This window comes from Carcharodon carcharias, chromosome 2, assembly GCF_017639515.1.
Source record: "Carcharodon carcharias isolate sCarCar2 chromosome 2, sCarCar2.pri, whole genome shotgun sequence".
NCBI lineage: Eukaryota > Metazoa > Chordata > Chondrichthyes > Lamniformes > Lamnidae > Carcharodon > Carcharodon carcharias.
Genome location: NC_054468.1, coordinates 97,909,651 through 97,935,743, shown reverse-complemented (window position 1 = coordinate 97,935,743; position 26,093 = coordinate 97,909,651).

Sequence of the window (26,093 nt, the reverse complement as noted above, 5' to 3'; positions counted from 1 at the left end):
CATCCCCCATCCACTTCCATCCTCCATCCACTACAATCTTCCAAACCACAACCATCCACCCTCCACTTCCATCCTCCATTCACTACCATCCCCCATCCAATACCATCCCCCTTCCACTACCCTCTTCCGTCCCCTACCATCTTCCATCCACTACCATATTCCCTCTACTACCATGCTCCATCCACTACCATCTCCCATCCACATCCAACCTCCCTCCACTACCATCCTCCCTCCACTACCTTCCCCCATCCACTACCATCCTCATTCCACTACCATCCTCCATCCACTACTCTCCTCCCTCCAATACCATCCTCCATCCACTACCACCCTCCATCCACTACCATCCTCCATCTACTACCATCGACCATCCACTACCAATCTCCCTCCACTACCATCCTCCCTCCACTACCATCCTCCCTCCACTACCATCCTCCATCCACTACAATCCCCCAACCACTACCATCCTCCCTCCACTACCATCCTCCCTCCACTACCATCCTCCAACCACTACCATCCTCCCTCCACTACCATCCTCCCTCCAATACCATCCTCCCTCCTCTACCATCCCCCTCCACTTCCAACCTCCCTCCACTACCATCCCCCATCCACTACCATCCCCCATCCACTACAATTCTCCCTCCACTATCAAACCTCATCCACTACCTTCCTGCCTCCACTATCATCCCCCATCCAATAACATCCTCCCTCCACTACCATCCCAAATCCAGTATCATCCCCCAAAAACTACCATCCTCCCTCCACTACCATCCTCCCTCCACTACCATCGTCCCTCCACTATCATCCTCCAAGCACTACCAGCATCCCTCCACTTCCATCCTCCATCCACTACCATCCCCCATCCACTGCCATCCTCCCTCCACTACCATTCTCCCTCCACAACCATCCTCCCTGCTCTACCATCCCCCATCCACTACCATAATTCCTTTACTACCATCCTCCATCCACTACCATCCTCCCTCCACTACCATCCCCCATCCATTACCATAATTCCTTTACTACCATCCTCCATCCACTACCATCCTCCATCCACTACCATTCTCCCTCCACAACCATCCTCCATCCACTACCCTCCTCAATCCAATACCATTCCCCATCCACTACCATCCTCCATCCACTACCATCCCCCATCCACTACTATACTTCATCCAGTACCATCCTCCCTCCACTACCATCCTCCATCCAGTACCAGCCTCCCTGCACGACCATCCTCCCTCCACTACCATCCTCCCTCCACTGCCATCCACCATCCACTACCATCCTCCCTCCACTACCATTCTCCATCCACTACTATCCTCCCTCCACTACCATCCTCCATCCACTACCATCCTCCATCCACTACTATCCACCTTCTTCTACCATCCCCCATCCACAACCATACTCTTCCAATATCATCCTCCATCCACTACCATCCTCCCTCTACTACCATCCTCCCTCCACTACCATCCTGCCTCCACTACCTTCCCCCATCCACTACCATCCTCATTCCACTACCATCCTCCATCCACTACTCTCCTCCCTCCAATATCATCCTCCATCCACTACCACCCTCCATCCACTACCATCCTCCATCTACTACCATCCACCATCCACTACCATTCTCCCTCCACTACCATCCTCCCTCCACTACCATCCTCCAGCCACTACCATCCTCCCTCCACAACCATCCTCCCTGCTCTACCATCCTCCATCCACTACCATAATTCCTTTACTACCATACTCCATCCACTACCATCCTCCCTCCACTACCATCCCCCATCCACTACGATCAACCCTCCACTACCATCCTCCATCCACTACCATTCTCCCTCCACAACCATCCTCCATCCACTACCCTCCTCCATCCAATACCATTCCCAATCCACTACCATCCTCCATCCACTACCATCCCCCATCCACTACTATCCTTCATCCAGTACCATCCTCCCTCCACTACCATCCTCCATCCAGTACCAGCCTCCCTGCACTACCATCCTCCCTCCACTACCATCCTCCCTCCACTGCCATCCACCATCCACTACCATCCTCCCTCCACTACCATTCTCCGTCCACTACTATCCTCCCTCCAATACCAAACTCCATCCACTACCATCCTCCATCCACTACTAACCTCCTTCTTCTACCATCCCCCATCCACTACCATACTCTTCCACTATCATCCTCCCTCCACTACCATCCTCCCTCTACTACCATCCTCCCTCCACTACCATCCTGCCTCCACTACCTTCCCCATCCACTACCATCCTCATTCCACTACCATCCTCCATCCACTACTCTCCTCCCGCCAATACCATCCTCCATCCACTACCACCCTCCATCCACTACCATCCTCCATCTACTACCATCCACCATCCACTACCATTCTCCCTCCACTACCATCCTCCCTCCACTACCATCCTCCAGCCACTACCATCCTCCCTCCACTACCATCCTCCCTCCACTACCATCCTCCATCCACTACCATCCCCCATCCACTACCATCCTGCCTCCACTACCATCCTCCGTCCACTACCATCCTCCAACCACTACCATCCTCCCTCCACTACCATCCTCCCTCCAATACCATCCTCCCTCCTCTACCATCCCCCCTCCACTTCCAACCTCCCTCCACTACCATCCCCCATCCACTACCATCCCCCATCCACTACAATTCTCACTCCACTATCAAACCTCATCCACTACCTTCCTGCCTCCACTATCATCCCCCATCCAATAACATCACCCATCCACTACCATCCCCCAAAAACTACCATCCTCCCTCCACTACCATCCTCCCTCCACTACCATCCTCCCTCCACTACCATCGTCCCTCCACTATCATCCTCCATCCACTACCATCCTCCCTCCACTTCCATCCTCCATCCACTACCATCCCTCAACCACTACCATTCTCCCTCCACTACCATTCGCCCTCCACTACCATCCTCCCTCCACTACCATCCACCCTCCACTACCATCCACCCTCCACTACCATCCCCCATCCACTGCCATCCTCCCTCCACTACCATCCTCCCTGCTCTACCATCCCCCATCCACTACCATAATTCCTTTACTACCATACTCCATCCACTACCATCCTCCCTCCACTACCATCCCCCATCCACAATGATCAACCCTCCACTACCATCCTCCATCCACTACCATTCTCCCTCCACAACCATCCTCCATCCAATACCCTCCTCCATCCAATACCATTCCCCATCCACTACCATCCTCCATCCATTACCATCCCCCATCCACTACTATCCTTCATCCAGTACAATCCTCCCTCCACTACCATCCTCCATCCACTACCATTCTCCGTCCACTATTATCCTCCCTCCACTACCATCCTTCCTCCACTAACTTCACCCATCCACTACCATCCCCCATCCAATAACATCGCCCTTCCACTACCCTCCTCCCTCCCCTACCATCTTCCATCCACTACCATCCCCCATCCAGTTACATTCTCCCTCCACTACCATCACCGATCCACTACCATCCTCCCTCCACTACCATCCCCCATCCACTTCCATCCTCCATCCACTACAATCTTCCAACCACTACCATCCTCCCTCCACTAACATCTTCCATCCACTACCATCCCCCATCCAATAACATCCCCCTTCCACTACCCTCTTCCCTCCCCTACCATCTTCCATCCACTACCATATTCCCTCTACTACCATGCTCCATCCACTACCATCCCCCATCCACTTCCAACCTCCCTCCACTACCATCACCATTCCACTACCATCCTCCATCCACTACTCTCCTCCCTCCAATACCATCCTCCATCCACTACCGCCCTCCATCCACTACCATCCTCCATCTACTACCATCCACCATCCACTACCTTTCTCCCTCCACTACCATACTCCCTCCACTACCATCCTCCAGCCACTACCATCCAACAGCCACTACCATCCTCCAGCCACTACCATCCTCCCTCCACTACCATCCTCCATCCACTACCATCCCCCATCCACTACCATCCTACCTCCACTACCGTCCTCCGTCCACTACCATCCTCCAACCACTACCATCCTCCCTCCACTACCATCCTCCCTCCAATACCATCCTCCCTCCTCTACCATCCCCACTCCACTTCCAACCTCCCTCCACTACCATCCCCCATCCACTACCATTCCCCATCCACTACAATTCTCCCTCCAATATCAAACCTCATCCAATACCTTCCTGCCTCCACTATCATCCCCCATCCAATAACATCCTCCCTCCAGTACCATCCCCCATCCACTACCATCCCCCAAAACCTACCATCGTCCCTCCACTACCATACTCCCTCCACTACCATCCTCCCACCACTACCATCGTCCCTGCACTATCATCCTCCATCCACTACCATCCTCCCTCCACTTCCATCCTCCATCCACTACCATCCCCCAACCACTACCATTCTCCCTCCACTACCATTCGCCCTCCACTACCATCCTCCCTCCACTACCATCCACCCTCCACTACCATCCACCCTCCACTACCATCCCCCATCCACTGCCATCCTCCCTCCACTACCATCCTCCCTCCACAACCATCCTCCCTGCTCTACCATCCTCCATCCACTACCATAATTCCTTTACTACCATACTCCATCCACTACCATCCTCCCTCCACTACCATCCCCCATCCACTACGATCAACCCTCCACTACCATCCTCCATCCACTACCATTCTCCCTCCACAACCATCCTCCATCCACTACCCTCCTCCATCCAATACCATTCCCAATCCACTACCATCCTCCATCCACTACCATCCCCCATCCACTACTATCCTTCATCCAGTACCATCCTCCCTCCACTACCATCCTCCATCCAGTACCAGCCTCCCTGCACTACCATCCTCCCTCCACTACCATCCTCCCTCCACTGCCATCCACCATCCACTACCATCCTCCCTCCACTACCATACTCCGTCCACTACAATCCTCCCTCCAATACCATCCTCCATCCACTACCATCCTCCATCCACTACTAACCTCCTTCTTCTACCATCCCCCATCCACTACCATACTCTTCCACTATCATCCTCCCTCCACTACCATCCTCCCTCTACTACCATCCTCCCTCCACTACCATCCTGCCTCCACTACCTTCCCCATCCACTACCATCCTCATTCCACTACCATCCTCCATCCACTACTCTCCTCCCTCCAATACCATCCTCCATCCACTACCACCCTCCATCCACTACCATCCTCCATCTACTACCATCCACCATCCACTACCATTCTCCCTCCACTACCATCCTCCCTCCACTACCATCCTCCAGCCACTACCATCCTCCCTCCACTACCATCCTCCCTCCACTACCATCCTCCATCCACTACCATCCCCCATCCACTACCATCCTGCCTCCACTACCATCCTCCGTCCACTACCATCCTCCAACCACTACCATCCTCCCTCCACTACCATCCTCCCTCCAATACCATCCTCCCTCCTCTACCATCCCCCCTCCACTTCCAACCTCCCTCCACTACCATTCCCCATCCACTACCATCCCCCATCCACTACAATTCTCACTCCACTATCAAACCTCATCCACTACCTTCCTGCCTCCACTATCATCCCCCATCCAATAACATCCTCCCTCCACTACCATCACCCATCCACTACCATCCCCCAAAAACTACCATCCTCCCTCCACTACCATCCTCCCTCCACTACCATCCTCCCTCCACTACCATCGTCCCTCCACTATCATCCTCCATCCACTACCATCCTCCCTCCACTTCCATCCTCCATCCACTACCATCCCTCAACCACTACCATTCTCCCTCCACTACCATTCGCCCTCCACTACCATCCTCCCTCCACTACCATCCACCCTCCACTACCATCCACCCTCCACTACCATCCCCCATCCACTGCCATCCTCCCTCCACTACCATCCTCCCTCCACAACCATCCTCCCTGCTCTACCATCCCCCATCCACTACCATAATTCCTTTACTACCATACTCCATCCACTACCATCCTCCCTCCACTACCATCCCCCATCCACAATGATCAACCCTCCACTACCATCCTCCATCCACTACCATTCTCCCTCCACAACCATCCTCCATCCAATACCCTCCTCCATCCAATACCATTCCCCATCCACTACCATCCTCCATCCATTACCATCCCCCATCCACTACTATCCTTCATCCAGTACAATCCTCCCTCCACTACCATCCTCCATCCAGTACCAGCCTCCCTGCACTACCATCCTCCCTCCACTACCATCCTCCCTCCACTACCATTCTCCGTCCACTACTATCCTCCCTCCACTGCCATCCTCCATCCACTACCATCCTCCATCCACTACTGTCCTCCTTCTTCTACCATCCCCCATCCACTACCATACTCTTCCACTATCATCCTCCCTCCACTACCATCCTCCCTCTACTACCATCCTCCCTCCACTACCATCCTGCCTCCACTACCATCCTCCATCCACTACCATCCCCCATCCACTACCATCCACCCTCCACTTCCAGCCTCCAACCACTACATTCCTCCCTCCAATAACATCCTCCCTCCACTACCATCCTCCCACCACTACCATCCCTGCTCCACTACCATCCTCCCACCACTACCATCCCCCATCCACTACCATCCCCCATCCACTTACATTCTCCCTCCACTACCTTCACCCATCCACTTACATCCTCCCTCCACTACCATCCTCCCTCCACTACCATCCTTCCTCCACTACCATCCTCCCTTCACTACCATCCCCCATCCACTTCCATCCTCCATCCACTACAATCTTCCAAACCACAACCATCCACCCTCCACTTCCATCCTCCATTCACTACCATCCCCCATCCAATACCATCCCCCTTCCACTACCCTCTTCCGTCCCCTACCATCTTCCATCCACTACCATATTCCCTCTACTACCATGCTCCATCCACTACCATCTCCCATCCACATCCAACCTCCCTCCACTACCATCCTCCCTCCACTACCTTCCCCCATCCACTACCATCCTCATTCCACTACCATCCTCCATCCACTACTCTCCTCCCTCCAATACCATCCTCCATCCACTACCACCCTCCATCCACTACCATCCTCCATCTACTACCATCGACCATCCACTACCAATCTCCCTCCACTACCATCCTCCCTCCACTACCATCCTCCCTCCACTACCATCCTCCATCCACTACAATCCCCCAACCACTACCATCCTCCCTCCACTACCATCCTCCCTCCACTACCATCCTCCAACCACTACCATCCTCCCTCCACTACCATCCTCCCTCCAATACCATCCTCCCTCCTCTACCATCCCCCTCCACTTCCAACCTCCCTCCACTACCATCCCCCATCCACTACCATCCCCCATCCACTACAATTCTCCCTCCACTATCAAACCTCATCCACTACCTTCCTGCCTCCACTATCATCCCCCATCCAATAACATCCTCCCTCCACTACCATCCCAAATCCAGTATCATCCCCCAAAAACTACCATCCTCCCTCCACTACCATCCTCCCTCCACTACCATCGTCCCTCCACTATCATCCTCCAAGCACTACCAGCATCCCTCCACTTCCATCCTCCATCCACTACCATCCCCCATCCACTGCCATCCTCCCTCCACTACCATTCTCCCTCCACAACCATCCTCCCTGCTCTACCATCCCCCATCCACTACCATAATTCCTTTACTACCATCCTCCATCCACTACCATCCTCCCTCCACTACCATCCCCCATCCATTACCATAATTCCTTTACTACCATCCTCCATCCACTACCATCCTCCATCCACTACCATTCTCCCTCCACAACCATCCTCCATCCACTACCCTCCTCAATCCAATACCATTCCCCATCCACTACCATCCTCCATCCACTACCATCCCCCATCCACTACTATACTTCATCCAGTACCATCCTCCCTCCACTACCATCCTCCATCCAGTACCAGCCTCCCTGCACGACCATCCTCCCTCCACTACCATCCTCCCTCCACTGCCATCCACCATCCACTACCATCCTCCCTCCACTACCATTCTCCATCCACTACTATCCTCCCTCCACTACCATCCTCCATCCACTACCATCCTCCATCCACTACTATCCACCTTCTTCTACCATCCCCCATCCACAACCATACTCTTCCAATATCATCCTCCATCCACTACCATCCTCCCTCTACTACCATCCTCCCTCCACTACCATCCTGCCTCCACTACCTTCCCCCATCCACTACCATCCTCATTCCACTACCATCCTCCATCCACTACTCTCCTCCCTCCAATATCATCCTCCATCCACTACCACCCTCCATCCACTACCATCCTCCATCTACTACCATCCACCATCCACTACCATTCTCCCTCCACTACCATCCTCCCTCCACTACCATCCTCCAGCCACTACCATCCTCCCTCCACTACCATCCTCCCTCCACTACCATCCTCCATCCACTACCATCCCCATCCACTACCATCATGCCTCCACTACCATCCTCCGTCCACTACCATCCTCCAACCACAACCATCCTCCCTCCACTACCATCCTCCCTCCAATACCATCCTCCCTCCTCTACCATCCCCCCTCCACTTCCAACCTCCCTCCACTACCATCCCCCATCCACTACCATCCCCCATCCACTACAATTCTCCCTCCACTATCAAACCTCATCCACTACCTTCCTGCCTCCACTATCATCCCCCATCCAATAACATCCTCCCTCCACTACCATCACCCATCCACTACCATCCCCCAAAAACTACCATCCTCCCTCCACTACCATCCTCCCTCCACTACCATCCTCCCTCCACTACCATCGTCCCTCCACTATCATCCTCCATCCACTACCATCCTCCCTCCACTTCCATCCTCCATCCACTACCATCCCCCAACCACTACCATTCTCCCTCCACTACCATTCGCCCTCCACTACCATCCTCCCTCCACTACCATCCACCCTCCACTACCATCCACCCTCCACTACCATCCCCCATCCACTGCCATCCTCCCTCCACTACCATCCTCCCTCCACAACCATCCTCCCTGCTCTACCATCCCCCATCCACTACCATAATTCCTTTACTACCATCCTCCATCCACTACCATCCTCCCTCCACAACCATCCTCCCTGCTCTACCATCCCCCATCCACTACCATAATTCCTTTACTACCATCCTCCATCCACTTCCAACCTCCCTCCACTACCATCCCCCATCCACTACCATCCCCCATCCACTACAATTCTCCCTCCACTATCAAAACTCATCCACTACCTTCCTGCCTCCAATATTATCCCCCATCCAATAACATCCTCCCTCCACTACCATCCCCCATCCACTACCATCCCCCCAAAACTACCATCCTCCCTCCACTACCATCCTCCCTCCACTACCATCCTCCCTCCACTACCATCGTCCCTCCACTTGCATCCTCCATCCACTACAATCCCCCAACCACTACCATTCTCCCTCCACTACCATTCGCCCTCCACTACCATCCTCCCTCCACTACCATCCACCCTCCACTACCATCCACCTCCACTACCATCCCACATCCACTGCCATCCTCCCTCCAATACCATCCTCCCTCCACAACCATCCTCCCTGCTCTACCATCCCCCATCCACTACCATAATTCCTTTACTACAATCCTCCATCCACTACCATCCTCCCTCCACTACCATCCCCCATCCACTACGATCAACCCTCCACTACCATCCTCCATCCACTACCATTCTCCCTCCACAACCATCCTCCATCCACTACCCTCCTCCATCCAATACCATTCCCCATCCACTACCATCCTCCATCCACTACCATCCGCCATCCACTACTATCCTTCATCCAGTACCATCCTCCCTCCACTACCAACGTCCATCCAGTACCAGCCTCCCTGCACTACCATCCTCCCTCCACTACCATCCTCCCTCCACTACCATTCTCCGTCCACTACTATCCTCCCTCCACTACCATCCTCCATCCACTACCATCCTCCATCCACTACTATCCTCCTTCTTCTACCATCTCCCATCCACTACCATACTCTTCCACTATCATCCTCCCTCCACTACCATCCTCCCTCTACTACCATCCTCCCTCCACTACCATCCTGCCTCCACTACCATCCTCCATCCACTACCATCCCCCATCCACTGCCATCCACCCTCCACTTCCAGCCTCCAACCACTACCATCCTCCCTCCACTAACATCCTCCCTCCACTACCATCCTCCCACCACTACCATCCCCCCTCAACTACCATCCTCCCTCCAGTACCATCCCCCATCCACTACCATCCCCCATCCACTTACATTCTCCCTCCACTAACTTCACCCATCCACTTACATCCTCCCTCCACTACCATCCTCCCTCCACTACCATCCTTCCTCCACTACCATCCTCCCTTCAGTACCATCCCCCATCCACTTCCATCCTCCATCCACTACAATCTTCCAACCACAACCATCCTTCCTCCACTACCATCCACCATCCACTACCATCCCCCATCCAATACCATCCCCCTTCCACTACCCTCTTCCGTCCCCTACCATCTTCCATCCACTACCATATTCCCTCTACTACCATGCTCCATCCACTACCATCCCCCATCCATTCCAACCTCCCTCCACTACCATCCTCCCTCCACTACCTTCCCCCATCCACTACCATCCTCATTCCACTACCACCCTCCATCCACTACCATCCTCCATCTACTGCCATCCACCATCCACAACCATTCTCCCTCCACTACCATCCTCCCTCCACTACGATCCTCCATCCACTACCATCCTCCCTCCACTACCATCCTCCCTCCACTACTAATCCTCCATCCACTCCCATCCCCATCCACTACCATCCTCCCTCCACTACCATCCTCCCTCCACTACCATCCTCCAACCACTACCATCCACCATCCATTACCTTCCTCCATCCACTACCATCTCCCTCCACTAACATCCCCCATTCGCTACCATCCTCCCTCCACTACCATTCTGCATCCACTACCATCCTCCAACCACTACCTTCCCCCATCCATTACCATCCTCCATCCACTACCATCCTCCATCCACTACTATCCTCCCTCCACTACCATCCTCCATCCACTACCACTCTCTTTCCAATACCATCCTCCATCTACTACTATCCCCCATCTACTACCATCCTAACACCACTACCATCCTCCCTCCACTACCATCCTCCCTCCACTACCATCCTCCAACCACTACCATCCTCCCTCCACTACCATCCTCCATCCACTACCATCCTCCCTCCTCTACCAACCACCCTCCACTTCCAACCTCCCTCCACTACCATCCCCCATCCACTACCATCCCCCATTCACTACAATTCTCCCTCCACTATCAAACCTCATCCACTACCATCCTCCCTCCACCACCATTCTCCCTCCACTACCAGCCTCCTACCATTACCATCCTCCTGCCGCTAACATCCTCCTTCCACTACCATCCCCCCTCCACTACCATCCTCCATCATCTAACATCCTCCCTCCACTACCATCCTCCCTCCACTACCATCGTCCCTCCACTACCATCCTCCATCCTCTACCATCCTCCCTCCACTTCCATCCTCCATCCACTACCATCCCCCATCCTCTACCATTATCCCTCCATTACCATTCTCCCTCCACTACCATCCTAGCTCCACGACCATTCTAGCTCCACGACCATCCAAAATCCACTACCATCCACCATCCACTACCATCCACCCTCCACTACCATCCCCCATCCACTGCCATCCTCCCTCCACTACCATCCTCCCTCCACTACCATCCACCATCCACTACCATCCCAAATCCACTACCAACCTCCCTCCACTGCCATCCTCCATCCACTACCATCCCCCATCCACTACCATCCTCCCTCAACCACCATTCTCCCTCCACTACCAGCCTCCTACCATTACCATCCTCCTGGAACTACCATCCTCCCTCTACTACCATCCCCCCTCCACTAAAATCCTCCATCCACTAACATCCTCCCTCCACTACCATCCTCCCTCCACTACCATCGTCCCTCCACTACCATCCTCCATCCACTACCATCCTCCCTCCACTTCCATCCTCCATCCACTACCATCCCCATCCTCTACCATTCTCCCTCCACTACCATTCTCCCTCCCCTACCATCCTAGCTCCACTACCATCCACTACCATCCACCCTCCACTACCATCCACCATCCACTGCCATCCTCACTCCACTACCATCCTCCCTCCACTACCATCCTCCCTGCTCTACCATCCTCCCTCCTCGACCATCCCCCATCCACTACCATCCTCCCTCCACTAACATCCTCCCTCCACTACCAGTCTCCAACCGCTACCATCCTCCCTCCACTACCATCCATCCTCCACTACCATCCTCCCTCCACTACCATCACCCCTCCACTTCCAACCTCCCGCCACTACCATCCCCCATCCACTACCATCCCCCATCCACTACAATTCTCCGTCCACTATCAACCCCCATCGACTACGTTCCTGCCTCCACTATCATCCCCCATCCACTACCATCCTCCCACCACTACCATCCCCGATCCACTACCATCCCCCAAACACTACCATCCTCTCTCCACTTCCATCCTCCAACCACTACCTTCCTCCATCCACTACCATCCTCCATCTACTATCATCCCCCATCCACTACCATCTCCCATCCACTACCATCCCCATGCACTACCATCCTCCCTCCACTACCATCCCCCATCCACTACCATTCACCATCCATTACCATCCTCCATCCACTACCATCCTCCCTCCACTAACATACCCCATTCGCTACCATCCTCCCTCCACTACCATTCTGCATACACTACCATCCTACATCCAATACCATCCCCCATCCATTACCATCCTCGTTCCACTATCATCCTCCCTCCACGAGCATCATCCATCCACTACCATCCTCCATCCACTACCATCCCCCATCCACTACCATCTTCCCTCCACTACATCCCCCATCCACTGCCATCCTCCCTCCACTACCAGCCTCCCTCCACTACCATCCCCCATCCACTATCATCCACACTCCACTACCATCCTCCCTCCACTGCCATCCTCCATCCACTACCATCCTCCCTCCACTACCATCCTCCATCCACTAGCATCCACCCTCTACTACCATCCCGCATTAACTACCATCCTCCCTCCACAGCCATCCTCCATCCACTACCCTCCTCCATCCACTACCATACCCCATCCACTACCATCCGCCATCAACTTCCATCACCCATCCACTACCATCCTCCCTCCACTACCATCCTCCCTCCACTACCATCCTCCCTCCACTACAATCCCCCATCCACTACCATCCTCCCTCCACTTCCCTCATCCATCCACTGCTATCCTCCCTCCACTACAATCCTCCATCCACTACCACCCTCCATTTCACTACCATCCTCCAGCTACTACCATCCCCAATCAACTACCATCCAATTCCACTACCATCCTCCCTCCACTACCATCCTCCCTCCACAAACATCCTCCATCCACTACCATCCTCACTCCACTACCATCCTCCCTCCATAAAATCCCCCATCCACTACCATTCTCCCTCCACTATCATCCCCCATCCAGTTCCATCCTCCCTCCACTATCATCCCACATCCACTACCATCCTCACTCCACTACCATGCCCCATCCAATACCATCCTTCTTCCACTACCATCCTCCATCAATTACCATCCCCCATCCACTACCATCCCCCATCCACTACCATCCTCCCTCCACTACCATCCTCCCTCCACTACCATTCCCCATCCACTACCATCCTCCATCCACTACCATCCTCCATCCACTACTATCCTCCCTCCACTACCATCCTCCATCCACTACCACTCTCCCTCCAATACCATCCTCCATCTACTACTATCCCCCATCTACTACCATCCGCACACCACTACCATCCTCCCTCCACTACCATCCTCCAATGACTACCATCCTCCCTCCACTACCATCCTCAATCCACTACCATCCCTCATCCACTACCATCCTCCCTCCACCACCATTCTCCCTCCACTACCAGCCTCCTACCATTACCATCCTCCCTCCAGTACCATCCTCCCTCCAATACCATACCCCCTCCACTACCATCCTCCCTCCACTACCATCCTCCCTCCACTACCATCCTCCCTCCACTACCTTCCTCCATCCACTACCATCCCCCAACCACTACCATTCTCCCTCCACTACCATTCGCCCTCCACTACCAGTCTCCCTCCACTACCATCCACCCTCCACTACCATCCACCATCCACTACCATCCCCCATCCACTGCCATCCTCCCTCCACTACCATCCTCCCTCCACAACCATCCTCCCTGCACTACCATCCCCCATCCACTACCATCCTTCCTTCACTACCATCATCCATCCACTACCATCCTCCATCCACTACCATCCCCCATCCATTACGATCCACCATCCACTACCATCATTCATCCACTACCATTCTCCCTCCACAACCATCCTCCATCCACTACCCTCCTCCATCCAATACCATCACCCATCCACTACCATCCTCCATCCACTACCTTCCCCCATCCACTACTATCATTCATCCAGTACCATCCTCCCTCCACTACCATCCTCCATCCAGTACCAGACACCCTGCACTACCATCCTCCCTCCACTACCATCCTCCCTCCACTACCATCCTCCAATGACTACCATCCTCCCTCCACTACCATCCTCAATCCACTACCATCCCTCATCCACTACCATCCTCCTTCCACCACCATTCTCCCTCCACTTCCAGCCTCCTACCATTACCATCCTCCCTCCACTACCATCCTCCCTCCAATAACATACCCCCTCCACTACCATCCTCCCTCCACTACCATCCTCCCTCCACTACCATCGTCCCTCCACTACCATCCTCCCTCCACTACCATCCACCTTCCACTACCATCCACCATCCACTACCATCCCCCATCCACTGCCATCCTCCATCCACTACCATCCTCCCTCCACAACCATCCTCCCTGCACTACCATCCCCCATCCACTACGATCCTTCCTCCACTACCATCCTCCATCCACTACCATCCTCCATCCACTACCATCCCCCATCCACTACCATCCCCCATCCATTACGATCCACCATCCACTACCATCCTTCATCCACTACCATTCTCCCTCCACAACTATCCTCCATCCACTACCCTCCTCCATCCAATACCATTCCCCATCCACTACCATCCTCCATCCACTACCATCCCCCATCCACTACTATCATTCATCCAGTACCATCCTCCCTCCACTACCATCCTCCATCCAGTACCAGCCTCCCTGCACTACCATCCTCCCTCCACTACCATCCTCCCTCCACTGCCATCCCCCAACCACTACCATCCTCCATCCTCTACTATCCTCCCTCCACTACCATCCTCCATCCACTACCATCCTCCATCCACTACTATCCTCCTTCTTCTACCATCCCCCATCCACTACCATCCTCTTCCACTACCATCCTCCATCCACTACCATCCTCCCTCCACTACCATCCTCCCTCTACTACCATCCTCCCTCCACTACCATCGTGCCTCCACTACCATTCTCCATCCACTACCATCGTGCCTCCACTACCATCCCCCATCCACTACCATCCACCCTCCACTTCCAGCCTCCAACCACTACCATCCTCCCTCCACTAACATCCTCCCTCCACTACCTTACTCCCCCCACTACCATCCCCCCTCCACTACCATCCTCCCTCCACTACCATCCCCCATCCACTACCATCCCCCATCCAGTTACATTCTCCCTCCACTACCATCACCCATCCACTACCATCCTCCCTCCACTACCATCCCCCATCCACTTACATCCTCCCTCCACTACCATCCTCCCTCCACTACCATCCTTCCTCCACTACCATCCTCCCTTCACTATCATCCCGCATCCACTTCATTCCTCCATCCACTACAATCTTCCAACCACTACCATCCTCCCTCCACTACCATCCTCCATCCACTACCATCCCCCATCCAATACCATCCCCCCTCCACTACCCTCTTCCCTCCCCTACCATCTTCCATCCACTACCATATCCCCTCTACTACTATGCTCCATCCACTACCATCCCCCATCCACTTCCAACCTCCCTCCACTACCATCCTCCCTCCACTACCATCCCCCATCCACTACCATCCTCATTCCACTACCATCCTCCAACCACTACTCTCCTCCCTCCAATACCATCCTCCATCCACTACCATCCTCCATCCACTACCATCCTCCATCTACTACCATCCACCATCCACTACCATCCTCCCTCCACTACCATCCTCCCTCCACTACCATCCTCCATCCACTACCATCATCCCTCCACTACCATCCTCCCTCCACTACCATCCTCCATCCACTACCATCCCCCATCCACTACCATCCTCCCTCCACTACCATCTTCACTCCACTACCATCCTCCAACCACTACCATCCACCCTCCACTAACACCCTCCTTCCACTACCATCCCCCATGCACTACCACCCTCCATCCACTACCATCCTCCATCTACTACCATCCACCATCCACTACCATCCTCACTCCACTACCATCCTCCCTCCGCTACCATCCTTCCTCCACTACCATCCTCCATCCACTGCCATCCTCCCTCCACTACCATCCTCCCTCCACTTCCATCCTCCATCCACTACCATCCCCCATCCACTACCATCCTCCCTCCACTACCATCCTCCCTCCACTACCATCCTCCATCCACTACCATCCTCCCTCCACTACCATCCTCCCTCCACTACCATCCTCCCTCCTTTACCATCCCCCCTCCAATACCATCCTCCCTCCACTACCATCCTCCATCCACTACCATCCTCCCTCCACTACCATCCTCCATCCACTACCATCCTCCATCCACTACCATCCTCCCTCCTTTACCATCCCCTCTCCAATACCATCCTCCCTCCACTACCATTCCCCATTCACTACCATCCCCCATCCACTACCATTCTCCCTTCACTATCATCCCCCATCCACTACCATCCTCCCTCCACTACCATCCCCATCCACTACCATCCTCCATCCACTACCATCCTCCCTCCACTACCATCCTCCCTGCACTACCAACCTCCGTCTGCTACCATTCCCCATCCACTACCATTCTCCCTGCACTACCATCCACCCTCCACTACCTTCCTCCCTCCACTACCATCCTTCCTCCACTATCATCCACCCTCCACTTCCATCCCCCATCCACTGCCATCGTCCCTCCAGTACCATCCTCCCTCCACTACCATCCTCCCTGCACTACCATCCCCCATCCACTACCATCCTTCCTCCACTACCATCTTCCATCCACTACCATCCCCCATCCACTGCCATCCTCCCTCCACTACCATCCCCCATCCACTACCATGTCCCATCCACTACCATCCTCCCTCCACTACCATCCCCCATCCACTTCCATCCCCCATCCACTACCATCCTTCCTCCACTACCATCCCCCATCCACTACCATTCTCCATCCACTACCATCCCCCATCCACTACCATCCTCCCTCCACTACCATCCCCATCCACCTGGCTAAACAACTTCTTATATTGAACAACTTAGCCTGTTACAGTGTTCACTCCCTCCATATAAAAGATTAAATCCTATATGCGTGCTGCTGTACCTGTCTTTTTGGGTATGTCTGGAGTGTTTTTTGTTTCAGTTCTTCTCAGGTCCTCTCCCTCACCTCTTTTTTTTTGTGGCCTTGATGATTGTATCGTGCCCTTTCAGCTTTCACCCTTGTCATGATCACTAAGCTTTACAACATGGTAATTGTTATAAAATGTCTCCTTTAACTTAAGGTGAAACAAAACATTCTGAAAAGGGGATTGTGAAGTCATGATAAATGCCTCAGTTGGAAGAAATTCCCATGTGATCTGGTTGCCATGGGGAGAGAAGCGCAAACAGAAACCCATTGAGAGTGGGTTGGCAGTTTTAATAACTTAACTATATCTCAAAGAAAAAAGGACAGATGCTGTTTGAGATACAGAGAAAATGAGGGAATGCTATGAAGAAGCAGGGATGGACTGTTTTGTGCTGCAGACCAAGCAGGATTGCTGGTGAAAGTTCAATTTCTTTTCAGAGGAAAAGGAACAGACCCGATGAGGTTCATGAAGGGGTAAGGTGCAGGGATTCACCAAGGTGTGCCTATTGCAAGTAGTTGAATCCAGGTATATCTTGTGAGAGAAACAACGTTTCAGTGAGATTGGTTGCCTCACAGTGTTACTTCCTCCAATTGTCCTGGTGTTGGGCCTGTTGCAAGACTTCAGCGCTTCTGAATGATTCTGAGCATGGCAATATAGATGCCATGCTTACCCTAAGCTCTGAATCTGTAGCTGCTTCAATAGTTTGGCTTTTAGATTGTGAGCTGTGCTCACTGCTGTCTGGACTCCGGGCCTGTGAGTCAGCTTGCATCTGCTGCCCCCAGGATTCCGCGATCTCAGGTGTATCTTCAATCTTTTCTCTTCTTGTCCTTTCTCTAAAGATTTGTAGGTTATTCAGGTATACCGTCTTCTCTTGAAGTTTTTCTGGGCCTTTTCACTCCTTCCGCTGTCACCCATGTTTCAGATGGTGCACGTGAACAGTCAACAGAATCCCCTACCATCTGTCACCATGTTCCATCTTGAGTTTGGGTCTAGATGGGGTTCGTTTAGGATATGCCTGTTATCCTAAGAATGTTGCCATAGACTGCTATTCGTATAAACAATTCTTGTTTACTTGCAGGTCTATTTACATCTCAGTTCTTGACACAAGGCTGTACTTCTGCTTCCCACCAAATCCCAGGCTCTTAGTCATGTGACATTGCATCAGCACTACTTCAGTATCAGGTGCTCCAGATGTTATAGCTTGACCCTACATGGGGGTAGACAGGAAAGTGGAATTGAGGCCACAATCAGATCAGCTATAATTTTATTGAATGAAGGAGGAGACTCAAAGGGCCAAATGGCCCCCTCCTGCTCCTATTTCGTATATTTGTATTACTTTATGACACCTGTCATAATGATTTTTTTGAGCTGACGAAATCACTGGCAGAGGGGATGAGGACTCGTGATCCACTCCAGGAGCTCTCCAAGTTGCTCAAGAAACACTAGGTAGCCACCCCTCATCCTTCGTAATGCACACTCGTACCTCCTTGCTGAACTGAGAAGGAGTAGGACGTGATGGAGACTCCAGCTATCTCATCCGCCTCTCCCATTGCCACTGTTCCATTGAACTCATGGACAAGGTTATGGCATTCAGGTCTGTGTTTATCTCTGACACCCATTGACTGGTCTGCTGGATCTGGCTGTCCATCAGAGTCACCTATCTCCTAATGGAGGAAGCTAAGTATGCACCCATCAAGGACATGGCAGCAGTTATGGCCTGGATGGGGTCCTCTGTTGTCTGCACATATGTGCTCATTGCCTCTGGACTCTCTGCCAGATGCCCCAATACGTTTTGCTGTAACTGCTGCAATGCCTATAGCGCTGGTAACTGCAGAGGTATCTGCGCTAGTGGATGGTGTAGGGGTACGATGGGACACTGCAACCTCTGAGGATCCCTCCTCCTCCTCCTTCACCGAGGTGAATGTATTATCCCCTCATCTCTGGAAATCTTCTGGTTTCAGGTCGACAATGACCTGGATGAGAGAACATAATTATGCAAAGATTAAGGGGGTTCCATTTCCACATCACAGCCATTTTTGCCGTGCATGTGTCCAACAGTGGACACTTGAACTATGCATTCTGTGTACTAGATGCATCCTTGTGCACCACACTTGACAAATCACCCTCTTGGTTTGACATCTCATCTTACAAAAGAAATACCACAGTCAGACCTGTCAATCACAGAGCTTCCTCCTCCATGGGGGTAAGAATGTGGAGGTACACCACGCCTCCACCAGCTTTGGCTCTTTTTTTTAATGTTGTGTGCCAACTTTTCCTGGAAGCACTAGAAGGAAGACTGTTAGTTTCTTCAAGGAGCCAAGCACATTGCCTATCCTTGTGGGGGCCCAGTGGGCCATAATGGGGGCCCACAAAATCTCCCTGCATGCAGTCATTCTCGAATGCCCTTGTGAGGTTCATCAATGTTAGACAGGCCCTCTCACTGAGATACAGCCATGCTTTTGAAAGGATGCCTGAATCCCTTGCCACCAATTGGGATGGTCACTCCCTCAACATCAAGGCAGCCCTCTCACTTTGTGGTTATTGATGCGCTTTCAACACTGGATTCATATTCGGGATGACCCCCATGCTGCTGACCTCCTCTGCAATCTCCATTGGGGCTTGCTAGGTCTGGCACTGCTCTCTCTTCCTGCTGCCCCATGGGAAGAGGACCTCCTGCCTCACCCTCAGCAGCCTGGAGGAGAACCTACAGGGAGGCATTGCTGAACTGTGGGGCCATCCAGAGTCTTCCTTCTGCCATTGTGTGTGTTGCCTTCTGTGGAAATCCTTGATAGCTCTGTGTCTTCAATGAGAGAAGCAGCAACAGGATGGATGAGGGCAGCAGCAGCAGAATGTCACAAGGCAGCACTGGCAGCACAAAAGAGGCAACGGACACAGGAGAGACCCTTTTGTGGATGCAGGAATGAATGCAGGGCTGGTTACCTTTTAAATTTAGTGTCAGCACCAGCCGCAGCATCAGTTAGCTAACTTCACGCCCCCGATTAGACAGCCCCCGCACCTCGCTGACTGGCCACTGCAAGATCACGTGCTGCCTGCTGTCTATCTCACTAACTGAGATGGCACCTGCTTTTGCTCCCACCACTGTGTCCTGTGCCATTAGAGCAAAACCCAGTCCCTGCTGTTGTTGCAGACCCCTGTTGTCCGATGTACTCTGAACATAAATCGTATGTGACTTTTCTTAAAAATTTTGGTGTCTGCATCACTGAAAAGAAAAATAAGTTCCTTAACGAAGATAAGCCCAGGAATTGTCTCAATGCCAGCAAGCTGTCTACAAAAGGAACTTGGCGAGTGAATCAGCGTTGGTCTGACAGGCATGGAATAATCAACATCCCCCAATAGTAAGTATGTGGCTTTTAACTGAACAATTATTATAATTAAACTGGATTCGTGGACACTGCAGTGATAAAACAGTGCCTGACAAACATGGTAGAGGCTAGAATGAGATCTCCATGCTGCTAGTTGACATTGAAGGTTGCTGTCTTAAGCTTCATAGATTTCTTCTGCATTTCGCCTGCCCAGGAGGTGGATTGTTCCATAGTTCCACGGTGTGGAAATGGGGAGGAAAACATTTGCAATCAAACAGGGGCGGTAGATTCAGCCCAATCAATCTGCTCAGCCATTTATCCCTGTATGGCGGTACTTTATAATTTAAATCCCCATTTCCTCATGCGAAGACTGTTGGGTTGATCGGATGGGCATTTAAATTTTATGTAAGCTTGAGGATGAGGAAACAACAGAGACTGCCAGGTGATGCAGAGTCCAGGTTTGCAATGACCCAAAGATTAATTATTTAAGCGGTGTAGACAAGAACATAAAATTATAAATTGTATATTAATAGATAAAGTGATTTGATAGAGCTGTAGCAGATGGATGTAAATGCGAGTCAGCACAGTGTCATCTCTATTGCACTAAAAATAGGATAGATTTGAGCATTATTTAAATGGTGGACAACCTGGTACAGTGAAGGCCCAGAGAGATTTAGAATTCCATGTACACATTTCCCTAAAATGTAGCAGACAAGTATTAAAAAAATGAAGAAGGTGATTGGAAGGTTAGCTTTTATATCTGGAGGGCTAGAGTACAAAGTGGATGATGTTTTGCTCGAGCTTTACAAAGCTGGTTTTAGAACACCTGGAGTACTTTGCTCATTTCAGCACACCACGCAATACAAATGACATCTGGGCCTTGGAGGAAGTGCACACAGATTAGCCAAAATGTTACCAGGGCTTGAAGGTTTGGGCCATAAGGAGATTTGATCTCAAGTAGGCTTGTAAACCTTGACATATAGATGGTTGGGAGATGATGGAGTAGATGATTTTTGGATTTTGAGGGGAGTTGAATGGATGTCTAGAGAGACAGTTTCTGTTGGCAGGAGAATCCAGAACAGGGGGGAATAACTTTAATATCAAAACCAAACCATTGCGGAGAGAAGTTAGGAAACATCCACAAAGGATGGGAGAGGTGTGGAACTCTTGCCTGAAAAAAAGCAGTAGATGCTAGCTCAATTGATCATTTGAAATCTGAGATTTTTTGTAAGACAAGGCTATAAAGGATATGGAGCCAAGGCAGGTAGATACACTTAAGATACATATCAATCATGATATTATTGAGTGGCAGAACAGGCTTGAGGGCTTCAATAGCCTCCTTCTGTCCCAATTCTCCAGTCATGTCAATATATCATACATATCTCTGGTTGAAATGCGAGAATATTACCCTACAATGCTAATGCAACAAATGACATTCTAACATTTTTTTTTTCCTTCAACATGTCTGTGCAACATCATTTACCTTCATCCTTTGTTCTCTTTCCTTGAGGAACCATGGCCTTACTTCCTTACCTGCTTTCCGTTCATCCTGTAGCTAGTTTTATTCAGTCTCATCTTTTCTTGTTGGGTTAGAAGCAAGGGGCCTTGCCTGACAGCTATCTGTGAGGGTGCATGATGCTTAGCTGAGTTATCAAATCACCAGCGGAAACTGTTAACATTTCTCAGTGCTGATTAAGTCCCAAATCCATTAAAGCCACTATTGCTACTGACAAAGACTGCTTCCTCATTAAACACAATCGTACTCTGCAAATTAGAGATCATTGCAAAATCATCTCACCTGTAACATATGGTTCTTGCTATTCCTCTGAATTTAGCAGAGGTCAGTCAGCAGATGGTAACATGGCACCAAAACCTCCATGCTTTTCCTTCATGTTGCTCGTACGGGAAATCAAGACAGCGTGAATAGTGATAAAAACAAAAAAACTGCGGATGCTGGAAATCCAAAACAAAAACAAAAACAGAATTACCTGGAAAAACTCAGCAGGTCTGGCAGCATCGGCGGAGAAGAAAAGAGTTGACGTTTCGAGTCCTCATGACCCTTCGACAGAACTTGAGTTCGAGTCCAAGAAAGAGTTGAAATATAAGCTGGTTTAAGGTGTGTGTGTGGGGGGGCGGAGAGAGAGAGAGAGAGAAAGGTGGAGTGGGGGTGTGGTTGTAGGGACAAAAAAATATATATATTTATTTATTTATTTATTTATTTTACATCTTTTATGCTCTCCCCAGCCCCACTAGAGCTATACCTTGAGTGCCCTACCATCCATTCTTAATTAGCACATTCGTTTAGATAAAATCACCAACTTTAACTTTAACACCTATGTGTTCTTTTGTATTATTGTTGTTGACATCTTTTGATGATCTGCTTCTATCACTGCTTGTTTGTCTCTACAACCACACCCCCACTCCACCCCTCTCTCTCTCTCTCTCTCTCTCTCTCCGACCCCCACACACACACCTTAAACCAGCTTATATTTCAACTCTTTCTTGGACTCGAACTCAAGTTCTGTCGAAGGGTCATAAGGACTCGAAACTCTTTTCTTCTCCGCCGATGCTGCCAGACCTGTTGAGTTTTTCCAGGTAATTCTGTTTTTGTTTTTGTTTCAGCGTGAATAGTGTGTCACCCCAATCAGTCATTCACCTTTTGAAGGAAGGCTTCTGTTTCTATAGGAACTTTCACTGCATCTGGATTTCTCAAATCAATTCACAAACAATGGACTGCTCTTGAAGCACTGTTGCTGTTGTACTATAGCAATTGGGTAGCTAATTTATGTGCAGCAAGCTCTCACAAACAACCATGAGATAAATGGCCAGTTAATCTGTTTTATAGTTATGCTGCTTGAGAGATAGATATTGGCAAAAGCACTGGGACACCTCTCCTAACATACCAATGGGTGATCAGTCCTTATTTGTTGTCGGTCCTCAAGATTACTGTCAACAGTCACCTCCTTTTGGCTGCAAAAAAGTGATTATTTTAACAACTACTATTTATAACTACATTCCAATAGCAGACAGGATGTTACAATGACATGACTTCACCACCCAGTAAAAGTGCTTCCGAACCATATATTATCCAATGAGTTCTTTGTTTAAACCAAGCAGTTAAAACCCACCTTGACATTATCCATTCTCCGTGAGCTTTCACACGTGCCTTCTTTCTTTGATTGATGATCTTTCACATTATCTTCCCCTATGTCACTCTAGGCTGCTTTCTACAGCTCTCTTGAAACACCTTGTGGCTGATTTGTAAACTAACATTCACATCTCATGCTCTCTGACCTTATCAAGCCATACAAAGGTTTTACGTGTTAATTAATTGTTGCATACCAGCAAGCATTTCTTAATTAAGCACAGTTTAGCTGGAAGATTTTACACAGTCTCGAAGTCTACTTATTTGTTGGTATTAGTCCCATTTTATGACTATGGGGCTCTGGTTAAACATTCCATGGCCTCAAAAATGTGACAGTCCAGTGGCTCTGGGTTATCTGTGAAAAAGAAGCTTGAAGCTTTTAGCGGGTTTGTTTTAATACATATAGCTTCCTTTGGCCTTGCAAAGCATACTGGTTTAAAAAAATGATCAAGCTTTTAAATTCGGGCATGATATGTCAAACTTCAATTCGACAGATCAATCATGTGAAAAGTTGTAAACAAATCAAGAAAAATGAGGAAGGGTAATTTGCCTTTGTCACTGTCACAAGGGAGTCAAATGTTACTGGGGGTAGGCAGAGGTCACAATCAGATCAGCCATGATCTTATTGAATGGCAGAGCAGGCTCAAGGAGCCGGATACCCTACTTCTGCTCCTCATTCATACATTCATTTTGATAATTTGGCAGAGTTAGAAACATAATTGGAGGGGTAAAAACATGGAATTCTGGGAAAGATAAGCATGGATTTGGCAGGTGACAACATGTTCAAGGACTTGGGAGAGGAAAGGGAGATTGGAGATGGTGCACTGGTTTGCAAAAGGTGGTGTGGTGAAATTTTGGCTTTTGGGATGGGTGATGATGATAAACTTGACCATGAGAGGGACAACACCTGAAGAGAGAGAACCAGTAACAATATTGGCTAACGTCAGGGCTGGAGTGGGGAGGGAAGCTGGGTGGTCAGCAGTTTAATGGGAATAGGGTCAAGAGATTGGGAAATGGGTCCCATGGACAAGATGAGCTCTGTGGGGGCATGAGGGGAGACAGAAGTAAAACTGGAAAAATATCCAATTTCAAGGTTAGGGTAGGGGCAGAGTTAGAGAAAGTTTGTTCCGGTGGACCAGTAGAAGGAAGGAAATTGGCAGAGGCAGCCGATAGAATTGTTTCAGTCTACAACCCTTGTAGGGACCCATAAACCAAACAAACCAAATTTACCGAATGATCGCCAAATGAAGAAGTTAACATGATGATTTCACTTCTTGTAACATTTACTTTAATACAAATCAGAATGAATACAAATTAAGCATGAACTAACAGGCAAATCACAATTGGTACAAACTATAAATTGCACGTAGAATAGCAGATACAATAATGCCTATCTCACGATGTTTGTGTGTAGTCCCAGTTTCCCCTTGATAACCCCATTTTCAGCCACATAGTCCTTCCAAGCAGAATTGTTGCACTTCCTCATATACAAGGTTCCATCAAAGCAATCTTCCTAATATGGCACTCTTCTTTCTGGAACCTGCACAAGTCTCAGCATCCATCAGTCACAGTAGCATGGATCTACCAGAACGTCTTTCTCTACTATCCATGTACCACATGGCCTCCAGGTTTTAACTTCCTGCAGTCAAGGGTTACTAGGTCACATGGACCAGTATTTCTTGTTAGCCAAAAATTACAACTGATCCCTTTAAAAGTAATACAAACACTAACATCCTCTTCAAACATTTTTAAAAACAATTACAGGTTCACCAAATATTTTAAGGTAATTTCAAATTTTCTTTCCTGTCACTGAATCACAGAATCACAGAAGGCAGAAGAGGCCCTTCGGTCCATTAAGTCTGCACCGGCAGGTGAGAAACACCTGACCTACCTACCTAATCCCATTTACCAGCATTTGGCCCATAGCCTTGAATGTTATGATGTGCCAAATGCTCATTC